Raw genomic sequence first — 13,410 nt, 5'->3', positions numbered from 1 at the left:
CTGCTCTTGCTTGACTACATACCTAATGCAAATTCTGAGAATAATCCAGCATATGCCAAACGGGTGACGCTATTTTTTTTGCATCTGACAGCACTTTGCCAGAGGAAGTCAACTATAAACAAGTTTTTAGGCTGACAATCCAAGGCTCCTCACAGAATTGACTCAGCAGATATTTTGTCCAAGGTACATAGAGCAAGTTTGCTAAGTCTGGGTCATTCTGATAAATTCTTGAAAACAGGGACCCCAGAATGCAAGGGGAGAACATCAAAGATCTCCTGGGGCCATAACTAAGAGTTGGCAACTGGCCTATGTCCTCACTTCACTCCAGCCTTGGAGCTTGCAGCAAAGGAAGCTCACTAGGCAGAAGTCCTCTCCTGTCTTCTTCTCTTTTAAATTTAATTTTTTATTGAGATATTACTGGTTTAAAATATTATATGTTTCACGTGTACAACATTATATTTCTACTTCTGTATATACTACAGCACGCTCGTCACTAAACGTTTAGTTTCCATCCATCGCCATACAGTTGATCCCCTTTATTCATTTTGCCCTCCCACTGGTCCCCTCCCCTCTGATAACCACTAATCTGTTCTCTGTATCTACATGTTTGTTTTCATTTGGTTTGGTTTGTTTGTTTATTTGATGTTTTGCTTGTTTTCCCAAATTCTACATATGAGTGAAATCACCTGGCATTTGTTTTTCTCCACCTGACTTATTTAGCATAATACCCTCAAGGTTCATCCATGTTGTCACAATGGCAAGATTTCATCTTTTATTATGTATACATTGTATACATATAGCCCATATTCTTTATCCATTCATCCACCGATGGGCACTTAGGTTGTTTCCATACCTTGGCTATTATAAATAAGGCTGCAATGGTGCAAGGATTGTTCAACATCTGCAAATCAATGTGATACATCACATCATCAAGATAAAGTTTAAAAACCATATGATCATCTCAGTAGATGCAGAAAAACTATTTGACAAGATTCAACACCCATTTATGATAAAAACTCTCAATAAAGTAAGTATAGAAGGAAAGTAACTCAACATAATAAAGGCCATGTATGACAAACCCAAAACTAACATCATACTCCTCTCCTTTAAGGCCATCTGCTTAGTTGTGACTTCCCTGAAGAATCAGAGCTTCTTGACTTGAAAAAATCTCAGTAGATTATCTAGTCCAGCCCTTACTCCAGGGAGGTAAATTAACATTGCCCTTAACAAGACTGTACTATAGGCTTTCGTGTGGAAAGAAGAAGAATTAGAGAATTGAGTGAGCAAAGGGTCCCGGAGGACCCAACGGGAACACAAAGTGACTCCCTGGCTCAGGTAGGAAAATGATAGGCTATAATAGGATGTTAGCCATCACATTTTTACATGCATCAGAATCACCTGGAGGTCTTTTAAAACACAGATCACTGGACACCTCCCCTAGAGACTCTGATTCTAGTAAGTCTAGGACTAAAGATTTTGTCATTTATAAAAGGTTCCAGGTGATACTGATGCTGCTGGTCCAGAAACTACACTGGGGAACTTGTAATAGGTAAAAACTATGGCCATGGTCCAAAGTCATCTAGTTCCCTTGCCTTCTGGAGGCCTTGGAGAGGGAGTTGATGAATAGGCATTGTCCATAGTTAGATTGACTGACATTCTTTTCTGTCTATGAAATGTCATATTTGAACTTAGTAAGGAAGGGAGACCCGTGCCAGTAAGTATAGGCCACAAAAAGAATTACCCAGGGGAATTCACTTAAAAATGAAAAAATATAAAGCTAGGTGCTATATGCAGATAATGTGGCTAAGGCCTGGAAAGAGCGAGGAACTTCCTTGGATCTGGTGATCTAGTGAATTGAGGTGAGTGTGGGAAAAGCAAGAGAACAAAGGAGACCCAGGTCTCTTGTTTGCCAGTATTCTTTCACTGTATCACCAAGTATGTGGTAGGTCACAAATTATGTTGTTTTGTTTTCGATTATGTTAACTTTTATTCATATTTAGGAGACACTGCAATGTGGGAGAAAGAGTCCCAGACCAGGAGTTGGCAGGGCCCAATCCTGGCTCCACCATTGTTGGTTTTGTGATGCAGGCAAACCACCTTAGCTCTCCGTGTCTTAGCTTCTTCACCTGTAAACAGAAATAACAATGTCTGCCCTATAATCCTGCTGAACTCCTTGAGGGTCCAATGAGAGCCAGTGTAACGATGCTTTACAAGGATATAAAGTGTTACAGAAATGGAAGAAATTATTATTCATTCAACTAAATTGTATTGGGCATCAACCACATGCTGGGCTCTGAGGGTATCCTGAGGAACAAAATAAACAGGGTTCTTGCCTCTTTGTGGGGAAAAGAGGAAATATAGACTTTCTTTTTTTTTTTTTTTGCGGTACGCGGGCCTCTCACTGTTGTGGCCTCTCCCGTTGCGGAGCACAGGCTCCGGACGTGCAGGCTCAGCGGCCATGGCTCACGGGCCCAGCCGCTCCGCGGCATGTGGGATCTTCCCGGACCGGGGCACGAACCCGCGTCCCCTGCATCGGTAGGCGGACTCTCAACCAGTGCGCCACCAGGGAAGCCCTAGGCTTTCTTTTCAGTCAATTTTTCCTCACTCCCTCCCCTCCCACTTTGCCACTACTGAGAAGACTTTTCATGGCACTAGCAGAGAGTTAATAAATGCAGCTTTAGAGGTTTCCTGGGAGAGAGTCTTCTAGTGCCCTTGCATGTCCTCTCTAGAACACTACATATTCTCATCTCTAAGCGCAAAATGACAAAGGACAGAAGGCAGAGAGCCAGCAAGGTGGGTGGAAAAAAGCTTGCAGTTGAGTCACTGGGTCCCAATCCTATAATCAATGCATGGCTTTGGGTGAAGTATTTAAAAGCTCTGTGGTCCCATTTTTATCTATAATATGGAGATAAGTCAGGGCTAAGATTCAACAGTACTGGTTGTCTAAACACTGAAATACTTCTGTTCCAGTCGATGAAAGTTCCACACTCCAGTGCAAGTTCCATATCATTTCTGGTTAGTAGGTAGCTGTACCAAACCAATCGTTAAATATTTTTGACCATCGCTTGACTATTCCTCGTCTATACAGTTTCTGTGATGGTCCCATAATGATCTCAATAAGTGAACGCCTGGGTCGCTACTATAAAGTGGATGCTCAGTACCGTTTTGTTTTCTTCTGGGCAGGTTTCTTAGTGATGAAGAGTGGGCAGAGGTGGGCATAAAGGAAAGTAAGGCAAGAAGTTGGTTAAGAAGGAGCAGAGAGTGAGGATATTTTAAGTGGGTGGGGAGACACACTTGTCTCTGGACCTGGGAGGCGCTTAGGCAGTGCCTCCTTGAAGTCCAAAGAGAAAGCAAGAGTCTTGTCAAAGGGCTTGGCATTCCTTGAATGGAGCACAAAGTGTTATTGTTATGTAGTAACAACTCTTGCCCACATCGCTAATTTATTCCATTCTAATCTCCTCTTCACTGGGGAGACAAAAGTCTGACGGCTCTCGCTTGCACAGCCCTGAAACCTGCCACTGGGAGAATAGTTTCCTTGTTTCACTGCGGCTCCTCTCACATTTGCACTTTCTTGGCAAACCTGCCCAAAGGTATCAGAATCACCAGGCATACCCCGGAACATTGATATGTTTGGAATTTAATCAAGCGTCCCACAAAATGGGACTATTTACCTTACCCCTGGAAGCGCTCACTTTAAAAATATTTAAAAGTGATCAAAATACAAATGATGAGGGCTCTGCCCTTCACAATGAGCTTTTTAGGATTTATGTATTTCGATACACACCTCACTCTTCCCAAGAAACGAGGTCACGCATTTCCCTGATTCTGACATGTTAGCGCAGCCAGTGGTAGAAAGGTGGCTGGGGTCCAATCCTGTTTTTTTTAGTGATACTTCTTTGCCTTGCTGCTTGGCGCCCTTTTTCTTGCAGGAGGGGCTTGGAAAAGCCTCTCACTGCAGTCTCGGGTGGCATGGTCTTAATGCTTGGAATTACCAAGCTAAGAGCTCCAACCCTGTGGCTTTGAAGCCTGGTGGAGCACAGTCTCAGGCCTGAAAGTGAGGACTCACAGGGGCCCAAGGGTCTAGGAGCCCAGAGAGAAACAATCCTGCGTCCCCTGACCTCCACCCAAGGGGTTGCGTTAATGCTTCTTTGTGATTCTCAAACCATCAGACCCACCATGGCACCTGACTCTCACCCACTTCATTGAGAAGATCCATCTCCCTCACTCACCACTCGTCTCAAAGATGTGTCCTTCTGTCTCTGTTCTTACCCACTCTCATCCTTTCCTTTGCCTGAGGAAACCTTTGCCCTCCTTGCCAAATGGAACGCACCCACCTGGGCATGTAAAATCAACACAAATACCCTCTTAACGTTCGTGCAGTAGCACGCCAATCCCCTCCTTTCGTTGCTCACTGGAACTGTTGAGTTAGTATCTCCACTGGCTGGCTCCTTTTTCTCTTCCCCTCTCTTCCATACACCCTTGCGATCTGACTTCTGCCCAAATGACATCATTGAAACAATCTTAATAGTTGGCGAAATACCTATTTCACCTTCGACTCAAATCATCAAGCCAGCTTTTTCTTCCTTTTTCAATCTTACCTTCACCTTCCCCCACTCCAGGGCATATGACCCTGCTGACATTCCCTTCTTCTTGAAATCATTCCTGTACACTGTGATAGTAATAGGTCTCCTCCTGCAACAAAGAATAGTTTTTCTCAAGTTTCCTAAATGGCTCCTCCTTGGCTGAGAAAAAAAAAAAAGGCATTCTCAAGATTCTTTCCCTCTGCTCCCTTTCTTTCTCTTGTCCCCTTCTCTCCCCTCCTCTTCTCTCTCTCAATAGTGTCATCCACTGCCATGGCCTCAGTGACCACTCCTTCCCTCTACAGAACTTTCCTCCAGAACTCCCTTGCTTCCTGGATTCCAGACCCATAATTCCAACAATCTGCTGGACTTCTCCTTGTATATGCACTGCTGGCATCTCAGCACAGAATTTTCAGTACCAAAATCACTCTTTTCTCCTTGAAACCTAGTCAGCCTTCTGGCTTCTTTATTCTTGTAAGTGCTATAAATATTACATTAGTCATGCAAACTGAAACTATTTGACTCCTTTGCTGTGTCTCACCCCATTTATTTAATTCACTTTTTATGTTTGGCTGTTTTCTGAATTTTCTCTTAGTTCCGCCCTCTGCTTTTCCTTGCACATGTTATCACCCCAATTTACATGCTCTCTTCCTGTCCGGACTGCTGCAATAACCTGTTAGGTGGTTGTCTCCTAGATTTTGTGTCCTTCTTGTGTATTTGTCTCATGCACCTCAGCCAAATCAATCTTCTTGAAGCCTACCTCTGAGGAAAGTCTTTCATGGTTTCACCTCTCTGCTCAATTAAATTGGGAGTCTTCTAAATGCCATACACAACTTTCCATATGTTGGGTCCTAAAGATGTTTCCAAGCTTAATGATATTGTCCTATAATTAACGTATTTTCTAGTCAAGTGAGATGACAGGATTTCCTAGTTATGCCCAGAGTGATTTCCAATCTCTGTCCCTTTGTTTATATTCTTTCTTTTGCCCCAAACCCTCAAGAACACATCCACTCAATGCAGCGGGAGCTGTCTCTTCTCTGAATCCCTACAAAACTTAGTCTGAGCTTCCTTGTGTTCCGGACCACTGTCAGCTTAATGTTGCCTATTTTGAGGGCTTGACCTCTCTGCTTCTCTCCTCTCCAGTTCCTAAGAGCTTTGGAGGGAAATAGTATATCATAGAACTTTTTAGAAGCTTGCACAGCATCTGGGCCAGTGTCTTCTACATAGTCGTCTCTGATATATATTTGTGCAATGTTGAATTTTTAAAAAATCACTATAATTTTAGGAAACTTTAAAATCCATTTCTTCTACTTTGAAAAGTTTTTGTTTCTTCCATTTACTTTTTATTTTAATTAATAACTGGAAAGCACTAGAAACTAGTCACCACACATAAACATCCTCACCACAAACTCATTTATGCTCTCCTCTTCTACTCTCACTAACATTTTTAGAGTGATCATGAATGCCTATTTAAATAAGTTAGTGGAAAAAGAAAATATAAAAATCCAATTGTAATGTACCCAGAAGCTTCTAGGCCATGATGTTATGGAATTGGTACTTCTTATTTAAAAAAAAAAAAAAAATGCCCAAAGCTTTGTAATAATGAGACATCCAAGGTCCTGAGCACAAAGTCCCCTAGACTCTTTTCCAACACCCATTCTTATCCCCTTCATTCTGACTGTAAGAGGATTTAAGGAAAGACAAATAACAGAAGGGTCTATACCTCATGACAAAACCTTAAGGAGATCCCTTACTGGTCTTTGTATGATTTTTTATGACCCTGTACATCCAGAAGAAAAAAATAAAACTCAGTCGTCTACCTGGATATTGGTTCTTTATGTTTAAAATATATATATATATAGGGAAAATATCCTTAATACTAACAAAAAAAAAGTTGGCTATTGAGTGCATATCAAACCCTTGCTTGTTTCTCCCACAGGATTAAATCCTGATCTTAACACATAGTGAATGACGAATCAGTTCTCATCGATGGATTGTAGATGGCAGATTTACTTTTAAGGGACTATTTTGGAAACTTTCCTTAATCCCTCAACTCAGGTGAAAGTTGACAACATGTGTATCTGTATCCAGGTTCATGTATTGGCTGAGAACCACAAGAAAATTTTGTCAAAAAATTGGTTGTTGGGCTTCCCTGGTGGCGCAGTGGTTGAGAGTCCGCCTGCCGATGCAGGGGACACGGGTTCGTGCCCCGGTCTGGGAGGATCCCACGTGCCGCGGAGCGGCTGGGCCCGTGAGCCATGGCCGCTGAGCCTGCGCGTCCGGAGCCTGTCCTCCGCAACGGGAGAGGCCACGACAGTGAGAGGCCCGCGTAACGCATAAAAAAAAAAAAAAAAAAAAAAAAAAAAAAAAAAAAAAAATTGGTTGTTGACAAAATTACATCTCTGTTAAATGGGGGGAAATGTGGTTGGCAGGTGGAATGCAAATCTTTTCATTTATGTATTTTTTATTTTTGGCTGTGTTGGGTCTTCTTTGCTGGGTGCAGGCTTTCTGTAGCTGTAGCGAGCGGGGACTACTCTCTCTTGTTGCGGAGCACGGGCTCTAGGCACGTGGGCTCAGTAGTTGTGGCTCACGGGCAGCATGTGGGATCTTCCTGGACCAGGGCTTGATCCCATGTCCCCTGCATTGGCAGGTGGATTCTTAACCACTGTGCCACCAGAGAAGTCTTGGGATCCAAGTCTTTTAAAGCCAATTTTAAACCACGTATTTGTGTGCATGCGTGTGTATGTGTGTGTTTTGTTTCCAGATGCATTTATATGTAGTACAAATTCCCCTGGCTGCAGAATGGAAACAAGCAGTTCTATCTCACTTCGGGCGATTGGAGCCCTCTTCAACAGGTAGACTCCTCTAGCCATCTTGGACCACTTCTGTGCCGCAGGGAAAGTTTTCTTCTTCCCAAACTTTATTTTGAAACAAGTACAAGGAAATTCAAAACAGCAGGGTTGGGTAAAAAAATAAGAAGTCTTTTGTTCGGCATGTACAGTTCGGATCGTGTCAGGAAATATTGCTACTTCCATTTCATTACACTTTACTTTGGAAGAACCATTTTTTTCTTTTAAACAAAATCAGGAGAACTCTAAGTCAGGAGGCTGTCCATAGCTGATTCTCATGGACAGATGGCCGGCTCAAACACATAACAAAGGGTCTGTTGTGATGTTGCCAATTCTATTCCATGAAATCTTTTTTGGTATAAACTGGAGAAAGCACTTTGTTCAGTTAAAGATTTTTTTTTTCCTGCCAGTTGTCTTTGCCAAGGTCAATGTTTCTATTACATGTGGGAAGTATACACTCCCCCTGGCGGCTGACTTAACACATTTTTCTTTAGAAAAGACCCATGGGTCTCAGTAGCTAGAATGTCCTGGTGTGATGTAAATTCATTTAACAAATATTTATTGAGTTCGTATTATGTGTCAGGCAATATACTAAGTAAGTAGTGTTGGAAAACCCAAGGTCTTGCTCTGGGTCTGCCCCATATTAACTAACCATTGGATCTGTCCACAAGGCAGCCACTCAACGTCTTTGTGCTTCATTTTCTCAATGCAGTAAATATCTGCCCTGCTTATCTCAAAGCATGGTATCAAAGATCCAAAAAGATAAAATAACAGCAAGAGTGATCATAAGTTGTAAATTAGATTAGGTCACTCCAATGCTTAAAGTAATTTAGCGCCTTCCTATTGCCCTTAAAATAAAATCTAACCTCTTTTCATGGATTCAAAGACCCTTAATAATCTAGTCTCTGCCTCCTTGTCAGCCTCATCCCACACCATTCTTCCTCTGGAGAATCTCACACCTCTGTGCTGGCCAACCATCATTTCCTTGAAAGCACGATTTCCTCCTCAAGGCCTTCATATATTTTCTCCTCTACCCGATAAGCTCTTTCTCGTGCCCTTCGCCTGCCTAAACTCTTATTTTCCTATTTTTCTTACTTTAAAAGCCACTTTTTCCAAAATTCCTTTGCTAACCACTAACTCTAAAAGTGGTTCCCTTTATTATTTTCTTTTATAGAATCTTATTTTCCTTCATAGCATTTATCCCACATAGGAAGGTATTTATTTGTTTGTTCAAAAAAATTTTTTATTGACTATCTTCCCCACTAGCTCTAAGAGGGCAGGTACCATGCCTGTAGAATTCATTACTATATACCTCACATCAATTGGAATTTGGGGAATGAATGAATGAATGAATGAAACCTGTGGAGTATTATGGAAATGTGAATTTGTCATTATATAAAAATAAAATAATATGTACTATCTAAGACAAAGAGGATTGGAAATGCAGTTTGAGAAAGAGGAGGTTGTATACTTAAGAAGTACTATTGTGATATGGATTTTTAAAGTTCTTTTAATTGTATACTCAATTATGTTAATATCATATATTTCATGACTGCTTAGTTAAATAGAATTATAGAAATTCTAAACCCTCATGGTAAAAGGGTTATGATAAAACCCTCATGAAACGATGTGTCTAAAGTCACACAGGGGCAGACACAGGGCTAGAATGTGTGTCTCTGACCCCAATCTAGAGTTCTTCTCACTACATTATGCTTATTCATGTATGTCATTGTTATTATAAAACCTCATTTCTTAAAACTTGACAGGTTTATTAAACTCTTGTATTAATCCTAGACTAGAGCAACTGTAAACAAGTTGTTTAATATTTATCAAGCATTTTACCTTTCCTTCTGACCTCCTGGTACTAAAATAAACATATCTCTTAGCTCAACCCCTCTCTTCCTTCCTTCCTTTTCTTTCTTATACTTTTCCATTACTGGGGGCAATTTGTCATCCTTTGTGCTCAGAGAGTCTTTTCTGCCTGAAAACTCATACTCTTCAGTTCTGGGGAATTTTCTTGAATTATTTCTTTCATCACTTCTTTTTCCTCCATTGCCCATGTTTTCTTTTTCTGTAACTCTGCTTTCCCTTCAAACTCTTCTATTGAATTTTTCATATCTGCTATCATAGTTTTAATTAACAGTAGCTCTTTGATGTTTTTTACTATTTCTTTTTAAAACAAACTAATCTTGTTTCAAAGGTACAACATCCTTTCTTAACTTGCTGAGAAAACAAATGGCACAATTCTTGAAATTTTTCTTTTCTTTGCATTTTCTGGTCTTTATGCTCCTCTTCCCCCATTTGTATGTTTTAGTCATTGTCTTTGTGTTGAGGTTTTCCTCAAATGTTTGGTGATTCTTGGCTGTACATTCTTATCTCAGAGAGGATAAGTTTGCCGGATAAGAGGCAGAACAGTTTAATTTGAATTTTTGATAAACAATGAATACATTTTTAGTGTAAGTATGTACCAAATATCACATTTTTTTATTTGCTAAATCTGGCCAGCTTAAGAGAGGAGCATAAAGCAGCTGAAGAAAGATCTGTGCACATGGATAAGACTTGCTGACTCCTAGGTGTCACTAAACTGCTCTAGCTGGGCCATTTCGTTCGAGGATACCTGGCCATCAGTATCTTTAAGTCTTAATGTTGAGCCGGTCAGAGTCCCCAGACCAGAATCATTCAACCTTCGGTCTAGGGGATAAAAGCATGGCTGTCGGTGTTTTCTGGGAGGTAAATTGAGACAAGAAGTTGAGATTCTCACCATTCAGAATGTGTACTTTAATGAATCTCCTTGTTCTCAGTAGGATATCTCTTCTCTCAGTAATGCCTGCCATCCCTCTGTCTACAGTCTTTCTGATACAGCCTCACTAGAGAGTCTGTCTGCAGTCTTCTCCCAAGGGGGTGAAGAGACCACCTCTAAAATACACTATTAGCAAATCCTGTATCAGCTTCAGCTGCGTGCCCACTTTCAGAGGTACTACTTGCTGCCACTTTCTGAGCCTTTCTTGGATTTTGCAGTGCAAATCAGGTTGCTTCCGGGCTTCCCCCACTGTAAACTTAAATTTCAGCTTCATGGGTCTGCTAAGCCAGTTACCACTCAACCATCTGCTTTCTATCTTCCAAAATGTTGTTACTGTTGTTTTCCTTCTCATTCTTTTTGTCCTTATGGGTTAATGTCTTTAAAATCAATCCCTTTATTGTCTTTTTAGTGGGTTTTGGAGATGGAGTGTAATGTAAAGCATATGTTAAATCTGCCATCTCTAACTAGAAGCACAGCTATGAATTTTCAAAGTGACTACAGGAGAGTCATTTAATTGCTCTTTTCTCAATTTTCTTTTCTGTAAAGTGAGAAGACTAAGAGAGATGATTGTTGATGGACCCCACACAAAATTTTATGATTGTATAATCTCCTGCATTATCATTCTTAACTGAGACCATCAGGTTACAACTTCCTAAACCTTCAAACAAATTCTGTGTTCAGTCTTCTATGGAATAGACAAAGACACGGTCTACATTTTCAATTATATTGAGCCTCCCAACTCTGCCACTTGCTATCATGGGGTATTTTCTGAAGTTTATTTCCCCTCAAATGGAGATAATAATAGAAATTTCTCTCATAAGGCTATTGAGATGAGCAGATGAATTAATCCATAGGAAAGTGCTTCACATACAGAAAACTGCTACTCAAATATTAGTTGATTTTTCTGGATTATGCGTCTTCTCAAAACATTAGTTCTTGGCCTTTTAAAGTCTTCTGGTTGGGAAATCATAGTATTTAACCTTTAGTTGCCTGAACGTACTATAATTTGTGCTACTAATCCTTGCAGGTTGCCAGTGAATTTGTTCCTATGAAGCATTGAGTCCTCCAAGACATTAATAATAATATGAGCCACTCTTAATTGAAAACCATTAATGTGTCAGGTAATTCATGAAGTGTTTTATATAAAGTCAGCCCTCTGTATCTGCTGATGCCGAACTGTGGATATGGAGGGTGGAGTATAGTGGACTTGAGCATCCAGTGGATTTTGGTGTCTGTGGGTGGGGTGAGGGTGCTCCTGGAACCCCAGATACCAAGGGGTGATTATATCTACAGCATCTCTAATCCTTACAACACTCCTGAAAGGTGAAGGCCTATTGAACCCATTTTACAGGTAATGAAAAATGAGTCTCGTGGAAGTTGTCACCTGACGAAGTTCACTTAGTAAATAGTGAAGTTGGGATTCAAACCAGGTCTATCTGGCACCAAGATTCATGAGTACTCTTTTCCTTATGTCATAATGTCTTCTTAACTCTTCAAAAACCACTAATAACTTTTATTATATTGTGAATAAGCTTCAAATAAGAGCTGTAATTTGGTTTCTTCTGGTCTTTATTTGGGCATCCCTCCAGTGGATTCTGAGCTCTGATCATAAGAGTCTATCGGTCACACTTTCTCATCTCTCCCTTTTTCTGTTCAGTGACTGTCTACTCAGCCTGCAGGGCTCCATCAAGGTCTAGCTTCTTTGTACAGTTTTTCTTTACTTCTCCAAGCAAAATCAATTACTCCCTTCTCTATGTTCTCTGAACATTTTAATTTGTGTCAAACAAAATTTCCTCTTTTTAACCATTCCTTTTTTCTAAACAGTTTTGACCTACAAAAATGACTTCGAATTGTTTGACCAAATATCTCTTTATGCCATCGTATTGTACTTGGGGACAGGATCTGTCTGTCCCCTCCCCACCCTGCTTTCAGAATATAAGGTTCGTAACAGTTAACCATAATAAGAGTTGGACTTCCGAGCACTCTCTATGGGGCAAGACTGATCTAAGCACTTTCCGTGAAAGAACTTTTAATTCTCAGAGCAACCCTGTAAGAGTTGCATATATATGCATTATACATAAAAATATTATATATTATAATAATTATATATTATATGTAAATATTACATAATATATAAAACAATATTATATATACTATGATGTAGTATATTATATAATATTATGTATAAGCTAAGGTGCTCCCAGGTATTATGGTTGTAGGCACCAAGAAAACTGAAGCTCAGCTCTTGCGCTTACGGAGATCATGGCCCTGCAGGAGACTCAAAGAACACAGCAGTGACAATGATAATGAAGAGTGATCGCTGGACTCCAGCGATGAGCCTTAGGGGAGGCATGAATGCCCTGCTGAGCACCTGGCAGAAAGGAGGAGGTGACGGAAGAGCCAGCCCAGTCCTCCAGGAGGGGAGGGGAGGGGTAAAATTATCCAAGTGAATAGGTATTCCAGGTCAGCGCAGTTGTGTTCCAGGCCTACGGAGCAGCTTATGCAAAGGTCCTGAGTGGGGGCGGGGTGGGAGGGGAGGAGCAAAGCAGCCGGCGAGAGTTCAGAGCCCAGCAGAGCAGAGTGGGGTAGGACTGGGGGCCGTGGGACCAGTGGCCTGGATTTGCACTCCAGCTCTATCACTTACTACCTTAGTGGCCTTGGGTAGATTTCTTAACCTCCTTGTGCCTCAGCTTTCTCTCCTGTAAAATGAGTGTGGTAACAGTACCTACTTGGTGGGGTTGGAAGGAAGATTACCTGAGTTAATACTTGTAAAGCCCTTAGGACAGTGCCTGGTTTATAGAAAATGCTTAAAAATAGTTCTTGGGTAACGAATTTTCCTTTGTTTAGAGTTAAGGAAAGAAAAGTTTTGCTTCAGAAAAGGTAGAAGTTTATGATTAGAGCCCGTAATTGGGTTCTCATAATTATAAAATAATTAGAAGAATAGCCATCGCATACTTATTGTGTGATTAACAAGCGTCCCGTGGCATGCTAACCTCGAAACAACGTTGGAAGAACAGTACTGATGTCGTCATTTTACTCATGAGTTCACTGAGGCATAGAGAGGTGAGATAACACTCCCACACTCTGAACAAGTAGCAGAGACAGGTTTTTTTAAACCAGGCATTTGCTTCCAGAATCCTTGAGCTGGGCCACCATGCTGTAACGCCCTTTTGGTTTGCAA

Source organism: Phocoena phocoena, chromosome 11 (assembly GCF_963924675.1).
Source record: "Phocoena phocoena chromosome 11, mPhoPho1.1, whole genome shotgun sequence".
In the NCBI taxonomy this organism is placed as follows: Eukaryota; Metazoa; Chordata; class Mammalia; order Artiodactyla; family Phocoenidae; genus Phocoena; species Phocoena phocoena.
This window is presented reverse-complemented; position numbering follows the sequence as displayed.